The following is a 17,724-nucleotide window of genomic DNA, read 5'->3' on the forward strand; positions in this document are numbered from 1 at the left end:
GGACCCCGGCAGCCACACTTCCGGGGGTCAGGTCCCTGCGTGTCAGCCCTGCCCCTCTGCCCGGCCCAGGCTTGGGCTTAGCCACGCCCCTAGTGTCACCAGCCCGGGGGTCGGATGAGCTGTACCTGCATGACCACGGGAGGCCCGAAATGGCCACGCGTGGGGGGTCCAGCCTCCCTGAAGCAGCCTTCTGAGTGGGCGTGAAGGCTGCTGGTTGCTTCCCAGGAGACGAGCTTCCAGAATCCTATTTTCAAGTTTAGATTAATACACAGTTTCATTGTTTGTCCATCTTTGTCTGGAAGTAGAAAGGCATATTACATTGTAACTTCACATCTGGTTGTTAGTCTCCATTTCACGGTTACTGTATATCCGCTTAAATGAAAATTCATAATACAATATCAACAATAGAAAGAAAAATATAAATTACAGTGCCATGAAGTTAAATGGCATGTTACTAGATATGGCAGTCTCAATTACACAGATACTATACATCCCCTTAAATGAACAGCCTCAAAACAAAATTAACATCAGGAAGAAAAGAGAAATTAACCATCACACCATGAAGTTAAATAGCATGCTGCTAAACGACTAACAAGTAGCTGAAGAAATAAAAATCAAGAACCTTCTTGCAGAAAATGATGCTTCTGTATGACGCAGGAGTCATTGAATGAGTTAATCAGAAGAAAATATTTGGAAGAGATGAAACTAACAGAAAACAACAAAACTCATGTGATATACTTTCCACTGATTTCCTCTTCTGGACAATAAATAGATGGGTTTTGTTTTTTTTTACTCCAGTCTACCAATCTGTGATGTTTGATTGAGCTTAAGCTATTTACATTCAGATTTTAATATGTTGGATGGTACTTTGTTCCTGTCATTTTAGGCTTGCATTGTTCTTTAGTTTAGTCTTCTGTTGTCATTTGACTGGGATGTTCTTCCCATTTGCCTTTGATTTTATTGCATGCTATTCTTCTTCTCTGTCAAGAGAACATCTCAAAGTATCATTTGTAGGGCAGGTTTAGAAGACACAAATTCCTTTAACTTTTCTTTACTGTGGAAGAATTGTATTTCATTTTCAAAGACAAAAGAAAGTTTTGCTGGATATGTTATCGTAAGCTGACATTTTTTTCTTTTCTTTTAGAATCTGGAATATGTCATTCCATTCTCTTCTTGCCTGTAGAGTTTTATGTGAGAGATTTCCCGTGAGTTTAATTGGCATTCCTTTATATGTCAATTGATTTTTTTCATGTGCACATTAAGGATCTTTTCCTTATGTTCAATTGAAGAGCTTGATGATCATGTGTTTTGGTGAAGATCGCTTTTGATCAAGCCTGTTGGGAATTCTGTGTCCCTCCTGCATGTTGTTTCCCAATTCTTTCTCCAGATTAGGGAAATTTTCCTTTATTAATTCATTAAATACATTTACAAACTCAACTTCTCTTTCTGTATCCTCTGGGTCTCTCATAACTCTTATATTTGGTCTCTTAATGGTGTCTTTCAATTCTTGAATTCTTTTTCTGGCCTGATCCAGTTCTGCTTCCAGCTTTTTGTTTGCTTCCCTGTGACAGGCAACATCTGCCAATTCTGAAATTCTTTCTTCTGCTTGCTTAGTTCTATTTTGGAGACTCTCCACTGTACTTTAAATTTGCTCTACTGTGTTCTTAATTTTTGATATATCAGGCTTGATTTGCTTTATTGCTTCTTCACATTCTTTGAACTCTTGCATGTGCTTCTCATTGTTGATCAGAACCTTTAAAATGAGTTTTATGAATTCTGTGTCCCCAATTTTCTTGATGTCTTCCTCAATTAACTCCGAGATTGGCAAAGGGTTTTGCTCCTTTGCAGAGGAGCTTTCAGTAATATTCATTGTGCCTTTGTCTCTTCTTTTGCTCTTGGTCATTGCACTTCTGGTTAGCAGAGTCTTCTTGGGACACGTTTCTTAGTTGTGTCACCCACAGGTCTACAATGTGATTTTACGTATTGCAGTTGGCACACAATTCTTTGCTTGCAGCCAATTGTGCCACTCCCTCCAGCAAGTTCCAGGTCTGGATTCTTTTTTTTTTTAAAGATTTATTTTCATTATTTTTTTATTGGAAAGGCGGATATACAGAGAGGAGAGACAGAGAGGAAGATCTTCCGTCCGATGATTCACTCCCCAAGTGAGCACAACGGCCGATGCTATGCCGGTCCGGAGCCAGGAGCCTCTTCCAGGTCTCCCACACATGTGCAGGGTCCCAAAGCTTTGGGCCGTCCTCGACTGCTTTCCCAGGCCACAGGCAGGGAGCTGGAAGGGAAGCGGGGCTGCCAGGATAGAACCGGTGCCCATATGGGATCCCGGGCGTGCAAGGCGAGGACTTAACCACTTGCGCCACCGCGCCGGGCCCCAGGTCTGGATTCTTATGTCAGATTTCCACCATTGTCTCCACAACCCTGGCTCCTGGCTCATCATTCTCCACATCCTGTAATACTGTGATGAAGCTGCACTGCTGTCTCTGCAACCTTTCTCCCACATCCGGTTGGAGCAGATCCCAGGATTAGAGAGACACCAGGTGTCCTATCTAGTTAGGTTGTTGGTGGCGCTGATCTTGTCGGAACCTGTTAGGTCTGGGTGCCACATGGACCAATTTTGACTGGTACAATGCCACAGTTGGTATTATTTTCCTGCTGGACCATTGCAATCCATGGAACTCAGTGAGTTCTCGCAAGTTCAGCACATGCGCAGTTCTCTGTTGTCCCCTGCAGTCCTAAAGCTATTGCCACAGTGTACAAAATGGCGCCTGATGTACCAACTCTAGTTCTTGATCTGCTTGCTGTCAGGTCTGAGGGCTACCCATGCCTGTCTTGGGTGGAAGTATAGAATGCCACATTGTTGCAGTTCACTGAGTCAGAAATCACTTCACTCCCAGCTCAGCCTATGTTCAGTCCTTTCCCTTGCCTTTGCCTCCTTATATAAAATGGTGTCCAATTCAGCTCTAGGTTGCTGACTGGTCTGTGGAATCCACCCTGTTCTCAGACTGTCTGTCCGAGATCTGCTGCTCTGTTTCTGCTCCTGATTAAATCAAATGGACCAACAGGATGGACACTTCTTTGTCTGGGTTCCACTCCCAAGCTTCCAGTGAAAGTTCCTTCCCACCTGGTTGCTGGTGGAGCTCCAGCTGCTGATGGGGTTCAGATTGCCGTTAGCTGAATTCCACTGGAGTATCAGTCACTGCAACACCACACCATTGTTTCTACTGCTTTCCTGTGTCTGTCAATCTCCAGGCAGCCCTCCACTGTTGTTCTGTCCTTTCCTATTTCCTGGAATGTGTCCTCTCTGCTTTATCCTGATTAAATGTTTTCCCATCCATTTAAACGTGTCTGTATCCTATTCTGTCATCTTGATTCTCCTTGTCTACTTTCATATCATTTTGTGAAACTGTACACCACCTCCCAATTACCTATGAGGCCTCTCAGTACAGGTCCAGACATTTTGTATGATGCCAGCATTAGACCCCCAGCTGGCAGCTCTCAGATTGACATGGTATCATACCACAAGTGCAGCCTGCTTACAAAACAAGAGTCAGACCCATGGCTGACCACTCTGTTTAGAATGTATGATTAGGCCTGACAATTATCCATGATTACTTTATTCAGAGTATCTACATACTGGGACACTTGCTGTAGAGGCTGTCCTTAAATGTAGGAGAAAGTATCTAAAGCCTTGGTACATTTTGTTTATTTGTTTGTTTAAGATCAGTGTCAGCTTCCAGACAACAGCAGCTTCCAGACAGAATCATGAGGTCAGTAAAACTTGTCTGCCTGCAGGTGCCACAGCCTTAACATAGAAAAGGTGATGGTTATAATTAATGTTTCTCCTTTTCAAGAGGAATTTGAGATCTTCAACTGGTTTGCTTGAATAGGAAGGCTTCTTTTCTACGTGTTCCTGGTTCTAGGTGACACAGACCCAGGACCCTCATTGTAGATCAGGCCAACTACTTTACCTTGTGGATCTCTGGTCTCAAGCACCCTCTGGGACCCTGGCCATGTTCAGGCTGTAGGTCATTATCAAGTCTCTCCCTAGGAAAAGAAAGGAGAGCAAAAGAAAGGGGCAAGGGAGAAAGAAGGAAGTAAATCTTTAAAAAAAAAAAAAGCCTTACTTTTTCTTTTTTTTTAATATTTGTTTATTTTAAAACCAGGTTTATAGAGAGAAGGAGAGAAAGAGAATGTTCTTCCATCTACTGGTTCACTCCTCAGGTAGCCACAATGCCTGGAGCTGAGCTAATTCAAAGCTAGGATCCAGGAGCTTCAAGGTATCCTGTGCAGGTACACGGTCCCACTGGCTGTCCTTGACTGCTTTTCTAGGCCACAAGCAGGGAGCTGGAAGGGAAGTGGCACAGCTGGGTTAGGAATCAGCACGCATGTGGGATTCGGGTGCATGGTAGTGGAGGACTTAAGCCACTACGCTACTGTGCCAGACCCAAGCTGTAGTTTTGATTTCAAAAATTGTGGAGAGAAGAGTTAAAAATGATGAAGGAGTCAATACATCAAGTTGATGTAATAATTTCTAATGTCTAATTTCTAATGTCAGTGTTTTTCTTTACATGTAAAGTGAAGACTGCAGTATGATCAGACAGGCATATTTAGTAGGGCAGACATAGTAACCTCTCTATTAAGTTTAAAAAGGAAGTGAGATGTGGAAATTCAGGTAAGGCATAATGGGCATAAAAGTAGTAAGTGGATAAGGAAAATTTTTCACTACCAGATATTAGTATTCAAAGCAGAATGCTCCCAACATTGGTTTAACTGATTTTTTTTCTTCTTCTTCTAAGCCTGAACAAATATCTGAAAGCATAGCAATTACTTCCCATTGCAGACAATTAATGTCAAGCTAGAGAAATGCATAATGGCTTGCTGGGAGCCTGACTATGGCTGTCCTGGGGGGAAAGCCCTAGGGTTATATAGCCTGAAGTTCTGTTTATGATCTTTGCAGCAGACAAAACTTTTTCAGGCTGTGTAACATTTTTACTACTCATTGAGCCTTGTTCAGACAGTCAGGTTGGGTTCTGAACTCCAAGGAAAATCATGAATTGATAGGGAGTGAACATTTGGGTGTAGCCAGGCTCATGTTACTGGAATGGATACCAGTGCACATCTGAGTCTGTTTTCAATGACAAAAACTTTAGATATAAGATCAGAATGGGTGCGACACTCACTGGGGAGGCTAGGATACACTGTGCTGGATGCTTCAGTTGTGTATCAGGTGCTAGGAATTTCTTCCCAGAATTTGAGGTCCATATCTGTTAGATGGGACAGTAAGGCCTGTTTGAGACATGATTCAAAATCAAACCTATGCTTGATATACGCTTGCAATTAAAGAATCTTGACTGAATCTGAATTGCAATACAGCAACATGGTGGAGGAATTCACCATGGGGGCAGGGTAAGGGGAGGGGTTGGGGGAATCCCAGAGCCGATGAAACTGTGTCAGGTAATGCAATGTAATTAATAAAAAATATGCATATATTAAAAAAAATCAAGTAAGCCCAAGGGTTTTGTGTCTATACTGCATTCCAGTGAACACACATACTGAAAAACAAAGTATTAAGAGTTACTGCATGAAATTTGAAAATACAGCCAATCTTGTGCTGCTATAAATGCTGTTGCTTAACTGGAGTGCCATTGTCTTCATCAATAAGAATGAGATGCTTATGGTGTGATGAACATCACTATGTGGCCTAAGATATGCAGGAGGCATTTCCTTAATAAGGCCCTCACAATTTATTTTTGTAGATTGTGGTCCCTAAAGCTGCCAAGGCAGGGGGAATAGATTGTGAGAGATCACCACTGGTCTCTGCCTGCTACCTGGTGGGCGTGACTCATGGCCTACAATTCCATGACTTGATGCACAGTTTCCAGCTGTGCATGAAGAATGTAATTTGTGATATGATTGGATGATTTAAAGGACTAGACATGCCTTCTAACCAATTACAGTGTCATTGTCAAAGACAGTCCTTTTACCTAATCTATGTAAGTTGTACTGGCTTTACAGTAGTAAACAGACTGCTCACCAGACTGTGCCTAGTGGTTCTGTGGCTAAAGAACACTATGGCCTCACCCATATGTGATATTGGAGCCTGCTGGCAGGAAATTCACTCAAAAATATCTGTTCTCTCTAACCAAGAAAAGAGAGAAGAGAGAACAAGTAAACCAACCATCCTAGCTATATCTTGGCAGCGAAATACGGGAAAAACTGAGACTCTATGATGGACTATGTCAATCAGTGAAATCCTCAAGGACCTCATAGTGCTTGGAGTGGCAAGATTAGCAGCGATTCATAACTGTTGAAATATCAAAACCACTTGAGCAAGAACCTCAGAGCATACCTTATGTCCGGGACCTGGGGAGGGTGGGAAATTGGGTGGGGCTTCTCCCTTAATACCCCCCCTTTAAACATGAAGAAAAAATAACAGTCTTACCCACTTTCCTGTAGCCCTTGACCATTTTTACCCTAATTAACTATGCAAAGATTGTCCATATCTATATATATCTATATATATCTATATATATCTGTTCTTAAATAGTTGTGAGGTACTATTTAGAGCCAGGTGCCTGTTCCTGTATTTAGTGACAGCATGCAGAAACATATACTAATAGGCAGCACCTGGGATATAATTTGTGACCACAGAAGGAGCAAAGTCTCCTGGATGAAGTGTCTTGTATTTTGCCTGGTTGGTGGGGGAGGGTGGCAAGTGCAAAGGTATGAATACTCACAACCCCTGCAGCTACATCTCCAAGCCAGCACTAATAATTGAGAGCTGTCAAGCTGACTGCAGCATAGTTACATTATGTAAGCTAGCAGGTGGTTACATTACGTAAGCAGCAGGTGGCAGGCATGTATGGGCATCTGAGTCTGTGCCCACAAGGGTGCCTGTTTGAACGCGTCCATGCACCCGCGCCTGTGTGTGCTTGAAACTTGAGCTATGAACATTTGTCAGGGTTGACCTAAAGAATAAAAGTGAGCAACGTTGAGGGAATGGGGTTGTGTGCAGCTCCTCTGTACTACTATGTGAAATCACAGCCACTGAGAAAGTAGGGGTGGGAAAATGTTGGGATATCATGCTTTAAATTCCAGAACAGTGCCATAGAACGGAGCAAATCTTGTTTGCAATCTCCTGCCCCAAGCAGACCCATGCTTTTGGGATAGGCATGTAGGTGAGTTGGGAATATATGAGCTCCTCTCTGCCATTTACTCTGCTACTATTCCCTAATGACTTCTAGTTAGAGCTAACTCATGATGTGTGTGTCTCAGTCTGCCTTTGCTTCTTTGTTGGGTATGTGTGTTTTGCAGATTTGGTTGTTCCAGGGTTGAGTTGGGACCCAGGTTCTAGAGTGTGGACCTGTCTGGTTTTGTGCTTTTCCAGCTGGCACAGGCTGCTCAGAGATGCTGAGAACACAAACCTTCCTATGCAGTCCATCCAGAATCCATGTTGTTGGCTTCGGTTGTTTGGGATATCTGAAATCACTCAGCAGGACATTATGCTGCAGAGATGCCACATTCTTTCATCTCTCTAGCCTTTTCTCTCATCTCCTTGGCCCTCCCACAGTTACTTCAGTAGCATTACTGGAACTTAGAATTGGAGCACTGAGGACTGGCCCATGGCTGGTCTGGAGAAGAGGAGCTGGGAGGAGGCTCATTGGATCCTCTTGCATGGTAAAACTTTTGACGACTTTATCAGGTCCCTTTGAGTTGAGAGCCCAAGGCTAAGTTAGTGGTGTGTCAGATAGGAGCTGAGAACTTTGGGGATATGTGGATAAGCTGTGTGCTCCCATTCCCCGCTGCCAACTTTGCTCCTCAACGCTCTTATGGGAGGAGGTGATGACAGTAGGGGTCAGAAAGATGGGTACAGATTCTGCTTCTCTCAAAATGTGAGGAGTCATAGAGCCAGTAGGCTCTGACCAGCAGCAAGTGAGATGGAGAGCAAAAAGTGTTAGCTAGCTCCAATCTAAAAGAAATAAAGCAGTTTGTTTATTTGGCCTATCCTGCACTGGGCTCACAAATTTGCCATGTGTTTTGTGAAAATAGAAACTCAGCAACTAGGTCTTAGTCTCCTACACTTCCTTGCATTGTTAGTTATTTGGCTGAAATAGGGATGCACAAGAGTAGGAAAGGACTTGGGGCTCCTTGTCTCCCTGGGGCCTTAGCCAAGAGCTTAGCCAGGCTGAGGGAAGTGATCTTTGCCTCTTACTTGACATTTATTAGCAAACTATGCTCTGTGGACACCTCCCTCATTCTTCCTTTTCCCTCACTCCATGCCTTGCCTTTCTCTACAATTAACCTTGAATGCTAAGCACATTTCTAGCCTTGCTTTAGCTAGAAATCCATGTTAAAGTAATTTATAACTGAGCTGTAGAAACAGGGCCTTGGAAAGAAGAAGGGCTAATGATGCTTACCAGAGTCTCTATATGTCACAAGAGTGACACTGGAAAGGTAATGACTAGAAAGCAAGTACCCATAAGTGGTAAGAGTGGGTGGGGGGTGGCATGCTGCTGGTCTGATGAACTTCATTGGCATTTCAGCAATGTTGAAATCATCACTGGGGAGCCAATCAATGGCAAGAGCTTTTATCCTCATAACTAGAAGAAAATTCTTTCTTTCCTGGCTTTTCAGATTTTCTCTGCTAACAGGAGCAAGCCTGTCACTTGTTCGTGCAATGAATGCTTCGTGGAAATTCAAGTTTCCTTTCTGTGGAAGACAGATTCTGTCCCCTTGACAGACCTACATGAAAGACTTCTGCAAGATCAAACCTTGTGAGACGAGGGGTTGCCAACTGCTGTGACTGGCCAGATAATACATTTAGTATGCGCTGTGGGCCATGTTATGTCTGCCACTGGGAGACATCTTTGCTTTGTATAGCATATGAGACTATAAAGAATTCATGAGTAAATGAACATGATGATACTTACTGTAAGGCTTACTTATGCACTCTGAATTGTGGACTTCACATAAATTGCATTTGTTAAAAAAAAAGATTCTTTGGGCTTTTCTAACCATTTGAAAATGTAAAAATATTTTGTCTAAGAAAATTTCTTCAGGTCTCTGGTAATTTTGCATCTAGCCCAGAGTGAATTATGTAATAGTATTGACTTCAAGTTCCTTGAGGTGTAAGAGCTCAGTTAACAGGATGTGTTCCAAAATGACTTTGACTTCTGACTAGGTTTAAGAAGTTAGCTTCATACTACCTGAAGAACGGAGAGAGACAGTGGAGACTGCTGTGGTTCATGAGCTGACCTCAAGTCTGGCACAGCTGCAATGGAAGAGATAAATGTGGTGTAGCCTCTAAAAACAAATAAACAAACATAAGCAAAAAAGCAAAGTCTTACATCAGTTGCAGGAACAATTAGAAGGTCAAAAAAAGAAAACATGAAATTTGTGCCTCACATCTACTTTAAACTAGATAAATCTAACGCACAACTGTCTGAAGCCCAGGAATTGCCCAACTACAGTCCTGTTCATCGTAAGATTTTTGTGATTTAATCTATAGGTCATTCTTTGCCCTGCTTTTATTTTATCTTTAACAGAAAACTAACCCAGAAGTGGGTTTGAATCACAGGAGAGAAGAATGTATTAGCCAGGCTGGCAGCATGGCCTACTGGCTAAAGTCCTCACCTTGAACATGCCTGGATCCCACATGGGGGCCGGTTCTAATCCCAGCAGCTGCACTTCCCATCGAGCTCCCTGCTTGTGGCCTGGGAAAGCACTCGAGGAGGGCCCAAAGCTTTGGGACCATGCACCCTTGTGGGATACCTGGAAGCACTTCCTGGATCCTAGCTCTGGATAAGCATAGCATCGGCCGTTGCGGTTGCTTGGGGAGTGAATCATATGAAAGATCTTACTCTCTGTCTCTCCTCCTCCTCTCTGTATATCTGACTTTGTAATAAAAATAAATAAATCTTAAAAAAAAAGAATGTATTAGCCATCATATGGGTTGTGACAATGAGGCTTAATGGAAGAACTGATATGATAGTACCTCAGAAATTTCACAGAAAAATGTATTAAAAAGAAAAGTTTATTTCAGTACAAAAACTTTCAGTACAAAAACTTTTGAAATACACACAGCTTTTTTTGTAACATATGTTTAGAAGCTTTTTTCTTCATTTAAGCTTTATTTCAGTATTTTTTTAATCTTTTATTTAATTAAATCTGGCACAGGACTTCAACTTGCTAAGCCTCCACCTTCAAGGATGGCATCCCATATGGATGCTAGTTCATGTCCTGTTTGCTCCACTTCCCATGCAGTTCCATGGTGTGGCTTGGGCATGCAGGTGATGATTGCCATGTCCTTGGGACCCTAACCCACAGTGCAGACCAGGAAGAAGCTCCTGGCTTCTGATTTCAGATGACCTATAGCTCTGAATGTTGCAGCCATTCAGGGAGTGCGCCAATGGATGGAAGATCTTTCTCTGTCTCCTCTCTCTGTAAATCTGCCTTTCTGATAAAATTAAAAAAAATTAAAGAATATATTGAACCTTATTTGAGAGTACATTTTAAAAATATTTATTTTATGTACAGAGAGAAATATCATGCATCCACTGGTTCACTCCTCAAATGACTGCAGTGACCAGAGCTGAACCAATCTAAAGCTGGAAGCCAGGAGCTTTCTTGGGTCTCTTTTGTGGATGCAAGTTTCCAAGACTTTGATCTGTCCTTGACTGCTTTCCCAGGCCACAGGTAGGGACCTGCTTGGGAAATGGAGTAACCAGGAAAGGGACTGGTGTCCATATGATATCCCAGGACATGGTAACCACTTGGTTACCATGCTGAGTTGGAGAGGAAGACTTTTACTGAGAGTAAAGTTAAGACAAAGAGAGGTTTTTCTAGCTGCTGAGTTATTCCCCAAATGGTTACAACTTCCAGTGTTGGGTTGATATGAAACCTAGAACCAGGAGATTCTTCCAGACCTCCACCATGAGTACTGGGGCCTAAGGCTGTGGGCCATCCTGACCTATTTTTTTCCAGGACATAAGCAGACAGCTGGATCAGTAGTGGAACAACTGGACTCAAGCCAGCATCCGTATGGGATTCTAGCACTATCAGGAAGAGATTTAGCCTGGTATACTACTATGCGAGCACCTCCATGGGCTTTTTTTAAGACCTCTTTTAGCAGAGTAAGGGTTTACTGAATTCTTTTACATCTATACCTGTGCATCCCTTGGTCTGGCTCTAGCTAAATTCTCTCATCTGTTAGTACTGTAGCAGCCACTAGTGCCTGAGGAGATGTGTCCCTGAGTACTGGGAAAGCTAGTGATGCTGAATTAAGTTTGGGCCCAGACTACCTGGATCTTGTTTCTGGAATGTTTGCTAAACTCAAAACTGAGCCCGTCTCTTTCAGAGATGCTCCTGCACTTAATGCCTCATAGAATTGTTATTATTATTATTAGGCACAGGAAGTTCTCATGTCCTACCTGAGACCCACCACCGAGATATTTTTATTGAAATGTATGTTTGGTGTCACAAGTGGCCGCCCTAGTGCCTATTGGGGCCTTTTCCCATACCAGGGGGTCAGGCCCAATAGGACAGTGTCCCTGGTGGTGAGGAACCAGTGAGAGAAGTTCTGCCACACCAAGGCATAGGTGATGTGGCATGAGTCCGGGGAACCAACAGGATTTTGGCAGCTGCTGAAAGCCTGGCCTGGTCTTGTTCTTAGCTGTGGCTTCAGGTCTCCCTTCATTGGTGGCCTCCTCTGAAGATAGACTCCTCTTTCTGCAATTAATCTTTTAACTCCCACCATCCACCGACTGACTTCTGTCACATGGTCCATGATGACAGATGTATGTCATCTACTGCATCCCACTGGTGACTTAAAAGCTCTTGCACCAGCAGAGCCATCCTCTTCTTCACAGGAGCTGCCAGCTTCCCTCCAACCCATTGTTCTCAGAGCAGCACCAGGCAGTGACTGATATTATTACATAGCTGCTTCCTTGAGTGGCTGTGACAGTCCTTCAGTGCCTGTTCCAAAGGACCCAGAGCATCCTCCATCAGAGCTTTAGACTCAATAACTGGGGAACTTGTAGACTCCACACAGGAAGAAGAACAGCTCTCCCCAGGTAGAGGCCCGGGAGCCTCTCTTAGAGGTGGCGGTTCAACTGGGAGGGTGCCCCAGAAAGATCTCTGATGTGGGAGCTTGCAGGGATCCATCCTGCGGGGCTGCCACACTCTGGGTGAGCTGCGTTTGATTGGGCCTGCCAGGCTGGATCTGCAATCCATACGAGAACTGCCGGGGGTATTCCCAGCCACGCTCCTTGTTGCCCAGCTTCACCTACAGCTCAAATGTTATTTTTAAAAAAGATTTATTTATTTTTGTTGCAAAGCCAGATATACAAAAAGGACAGACAGACAGAGAGGAAGATGTTGTGTCTGATGATTCACTCCCCAAGTGACCGCAACTGTCAGTGCTGTGCCAATCTGAAGCCAGGATCCAGGAACCTTCTTCCAGGTCACCCAAGGCCTTGGGCCGCCCTCGACTGCTTTCCCAGGCCACAAGCAGGAAGCTGGATGGGAAGTGGAGCTGCTGGGTTTAGAACCAGCACCTACATGGGATACTGACATGTTCAAGCTGAGGACTTTAACCACTAGACCACCACAGCGGGCCCAGTAAATGTTACTTTAAAAAATGTATTTGGAAGTGTTTTTTCTTTAATATACTTTAAAGGCAGAAAATCTCCAATTTTCTCTTTTTGTTAATTCTCCAAATACAAAAGCCAGGGCCAGTGCAAAGTCAGGAAGCCTGGGCTCAGTTCAGGTCCCCCACATGGGTGAGAGAAGCTCAGTACTGTTTTCTTCTCATGTTCTTGTGTGGGTTAGGGAGCATCTGTGCTCATTCATGTGTAATATGAACTGAAGCTGAGAAAGGAGTGATTTGCTCCTAGATCCTACACAAGAAAGGAGGCTGAGTTACAAAGGCAGTCTAATTTGTTCCTCAGCATACCTCCCTAGCCAGTTGGTGGCAGGGGGTGATTTTATTAAATCCAAGTAGCTCCTGCTACCCACCATTAATCCCATGCTCATTTCTTCCAATTGTTCCTTAAGCCGAGACAATGTCCCCTAATGTCTACAACATTATCTGGTATGGAACCAAGTTTTCATTGGATGTTTGATGGATGAATGAGGGATGGATGCCTTTTAGTTTTAGTAACAATGTACATCTTCCTGAGGATGAGTGAGGGCCCTGGGAAGGAAATCTTTCAGGACCTGGAAGTTATATTCAGTTGAATGCATCCATACCTTGTTCTGCAGGCTCATGGCCTTCCAATCAATCAGATATTTCTTCCCAGGACAGGGCTTCCAGGGCTAGTTCTGTATCTTTTCTGCCTTCACAGGGCTTTATTCCCCTGAACACTAAGACTTCTAAAATACTTGGTTTGGGATTGTACTTAGATTTGGTTGAGTCCAGTTGATAACTATTGGGTCCCTCCTCTGTGCCCAATATCATGTTGGGTATTGTGTGGCACAAAGGCCAGGCTCTAAGAGAGAAAATATAACAAAGCTGAAGGTAATAAAAAGTGTTAGTTAATAACATTGAAACAAGTTTAGCTAATATCTAACAGTTGTTAAATTCAGCATGTGCTGGACAGATGGTGGTCACTGAGAATCAAGAAGGAAGGATTGTGGCATTTAAATGTTCCCTTTAGAGTTGTAGATACAGGCATGCAACCACCCAGTGAGTGGCCATGTCAGCAGAAACCTGAAGGCATGAGGTTGCTGTGAGGGTGGCTTCAGAGGGAATTTCCATGTTGAATGGGATGAATCCTTGACACCCACAAGGCTCTTTCCTAACAGCAGAATGCTGTGTATCAGCTCAGTTATCACCATGCCTGAGAGCCCAGCAAGATTGTCTCATAGAGTTGTTTACTGTATTATGAACAACCACGGGAGATGAACATCCTCTTTTTTTTTAATTTATTTTTTATTGGAAAATCAGATATACAACAAGGAGAAGAGACAAAGATCTTCCATCCTCTGATTCACTCCCAAAGTGGATGAAATGGCTGGAGCTGAGCCAATCTGAAGGAGCACAGGTGCTTCTTCCAGGTCTCCCACACATGTGCAAGGTCCCAATGCTTTGGGCCATCCTGTATTGTTTTCCTAGGCCACAACTAGGGAGCTGGATGGGAAACGGGCCACTGGGACCCTGCTTGTTCCACATCTCATTCAGCTCTCATACATGTCAATAGGCCTTGAAGCCTAGTTTAACCCAACCAGTTCTACTATCCAGCCTATACATGTGTTGGCGGGTGCCACTCTCTGTTTAGCCATACCCATTCCTAGTCCTGGTTCTCATGCTCACCAGTCAGAGTAGCAACCCAAAATGGAAATTTCCATTGTTTCTCTACTGGACCCATTCCCACCCCCGATCTTGCACTCTCCAAGTGGTTCTGCTGTTTAGCCTAACAGGATTTGCTCCCTGTGGCAGCATCTTCTTGCTGATGCTGTGGTAAAGCCCAACAAACCTAATCCCACTCTGGCTTGTGCATGCACCTGTTGGAACAGTCAACCCAGACTGGTTTTCCCTTGATCCAGTCACATGCCCCAGGTGTTATCGCTCTGCCCAGCCTGATCTGGCCCCATCCCAACTTTCATGCTCAACAGTGAGAGTGGTGGTCCAGCAGGGGAGTCCCATGAAGCCCTCTTGCCTGGTTCACCCCCTCCACCCTGGGTCTCATGTGTGCTGGTTTAGTGATGTAGGCCAGTCTGACATGGCTTGTCTCATGTTCGCATCTGCAGTGTGTGTTATAGCCTTGCGTGGCCCAGGCCAATCCCAGTTCCAGTTCACGCTGGTTAGTGCTACAGCCTTAGCCCAGCCCAGCCAGCTCCCAGTATCATCTCTCATGTGAATTGGCTTGTGTTGAAGCCTCAGTTGGCCTGACCCACACTCTGTTTTGGTGCTCAGGCTTGGAATTGGGTAATATGAGCTGGCCCAACCTGGTTCGCCCCAGACCTCACCAAATGCATCTCTATGGGTACTATTACTTGGCCTGGCCTTGGCAGCTCTTTCTGGGTTCTTATTCTCAACAGCGTGGATGGTGTCCAGACAGAGAATTTCTCCAAGCTCCTCCATTAGATCTTATCTCAGTGCAAGATACCATGCCCATCAGTGAGTCCATGGGCCAGCCCTACTTAGTCCATCTCTTGGCCCAGCAGAAACAGTGTTTTTCTCAAACTGGTTTAAACCCATTCCAGTTTTTATGGTTGGGTGTTACAGCCCAACCAAACCTGGTCCACACACAGACACAGCTCACACATGGCTCAGCAGGGGCAGAAACCTAGCCAAGTCCATCCTGTACCTATCTCAGTTCTCACAAGCACCTGTGGGTGCTGGAGTCTAGCCTAGTCTGGTGCACCCCAGATCCAGTCCACACTTGTGCTTAAAGACATTGCAACCATGCCCAGACAAGACAGCAGCCCCCACTATGGCCCTCGCACTCATCAGTACGCAACTTAGCCAGTGCGTTCCTTAGCTCTACAACCAGGCCTGTTCCCAGCCAAAGATCTTGTTTTTCAGTGGTTTTTCTGACCCAGCTTGGTATAGTTCCTCCCCTGTATTTCCCTTTGGCGTTGGATGCTGTAGCTTGGCGTGACCTGGCCTGCCCCGAGTCCCAACTTTCACTGATGGGTGCTGAAACCTGGCCATGCTCAGTCTACTCCCATTCCTGGCCCATGCAAAATGATAGGTGTGAGAGTCTACCCTGTGATGACTTGTGTTCCAGCCTGGTTTCTGTACGTGCTGGTGAGCTAACATTTGGTTGGCCCTGCCCAGTGTGCCCCCTTCCTAAACCAACCCATGCATTTGCCAGCAGTTGGAGCTACCTTGTCAAATCTGTCTGACACCTGGACCTGGACCTGGACCATGTGTTCACCAGTGGAAGCTATGACCTACTAGGGGAGTTTCCTACATTTTCTCACTTGGCCCACTTGCTGATGCAGATCTCCTGCATGCCAGCAGGTGCTAGGCCCTTGCCTGGCATAGTCTGCCCCTCCATCTTGGTTTGTATGAGCTGCTGAATGTTGGGACCAGCCTGCCCCACAACCTTTTATAGGATGCACATGTGGGTGCTGCAGCCTGGATCTGCCTAAACAATTTGCAGTCCCTGGCTTGTTATTGTTGACAGGTTCCATGGTCACACCTAGTTCAGCTCATTACCACCCCAACTCTTGAACTAACCAGCTGGACATGTATTTCCACACGATTTGGCCCACACATCCCCCACAGAATCTACCCCAAGACTGGATTCTCTCATGTGGTGTTTAGTGTCATGGCCATGCCTAATGTGACCTTCTCTTGTTCAAGCATCCAATCAGGTACTGGGATCTAACCCTGCTAAAGAGGCCCCCAGCCCTAGCTTTTATGTCAACTTGGTTGTGGTGGTCAAAATTGTTCCATGCTAACAAGTCCAACTTAGGACTCTCATGTGTGATGATGCATCAATATGACCCATGCAGATCTTCTGCTCTCCTCCAAATCACAAGGTCTCAATTCCTTTACTTACCTGCAAGTACAGTGGTTTTGTCATTAGGTGTCCCACAGGATTCATTCCTCACCTACATGTACAGTGGCCTTATGCATGGATGTCTCTAGGCAGTAATTCCACATTCCCAAGACTCCCGAGATCCCCAAGACTCCAGAGCTCACTGCCATGTGGCCAGCAGGCAATGTCCATTGTCATTGACTAGTCACCTGCAAGTCCAGGACACCCCTACTGCCTTGCAGCGGTAGACAGGTAGCTCAGATTGCCAGCCACAACCACGTGGCTATGTCATCCAGACACCCATGTCTTTTCCCAAATATACCTGTACTCCATGCACCAGCATGTCAATGGTGGATGGTGCAATGGTTCCGAGCATACCCAGAACTTTCTGAGATCTGCTCAAAGCATGATCACTGTGGATAAAGGGAATACTTGGTGCTCAAGCCTAGCCAACCCAGGATCCTCCCACCACCTAGCAGCAGTGTACGGGTAGCTAGGATCCCCAGCAGGAAGCCTGGCCTGACATGGACTCAAACACCCATGCTCTGTCCAGACTACCTGGACTCCACCCCCTAATTAAAAAAAAAAGATTTATATATTTATTTGAAAGTCAGATATACAGAGAGAAACAGAAACATAAAGAAAGGTCTTGCCCCAACTGGTTCACTCCCCAATTTGCCATGATAACTGGAGCTGAGCTGATCTGAAGTCAGGAATCAGGAGCTTCTAGATATCCCACATGGGTGCAACCTCCCAAGGCTTTGGGCCATACTGTACTGCTTTCCCAGACCACAAGCAGGGAGCTGGAAGGGAAGTGGAGCAGCTGGAATATGAACCAGTGCTCAATGGGATCCCATTATTGAAGGTGAGGAATTTAGTTAATAGGATACCATGTTAGGCCCTGGTTGTGAGTTCTAAATCTTAAAGCATAATCGCTTATGAAGTGCCATCCATTATTCTTTTATTAAATCTTCTCTCTATCCATCACTGTAAGCAATTCTACATACAATTTTACTTAATGCTCACAAAAGTTGACAGTTTCTTACAGAAAAAAGAAAACAAAAGAAAATAAAACAAAAAAAAAAAAAACAAAAACCAGCATGTGTTGAGCTACTAATCATTACCTGAGAGCCACTAACCAAACTTTGAAAATACTCATATAAACTAAAGGATTCTCTTTTCATTTCGCAACCAGCCTGTGTTTATTTCATTGATATAG

General features: G+C 44.5%; 1 pseudogene; it reads right to left on the bottom strand.

The window, feature by feature from the left end:
- Positions 1-4,000: 4,000 nt before the first annotated feature.
- Positions 4,001-13,281, bottom strand: LOC121145797 (annotated as a pseudogene).
- Positions 13,282-17,724: the final 4,443 nt, after the last annotated feature.

The sequence above is a fragment of the Ochotona curzoniae genome, unplaced genomic scaffold (assembly GCF_017591425.1).
Source record: "Ochotona curzoniae isolate NIBS_2020 unplaced genomic scaffold, NIBS_Ocur_1.0 scaffold_3835, whole genome shotgun sequence".
Taxonomy (NCBI): domain Eukaryota; kingdom Metazoa; phylum Chordata; class Mammalia; order Lagomorpha; family Ochotonidae; genus Ochotona; species Ochotona curzoniae.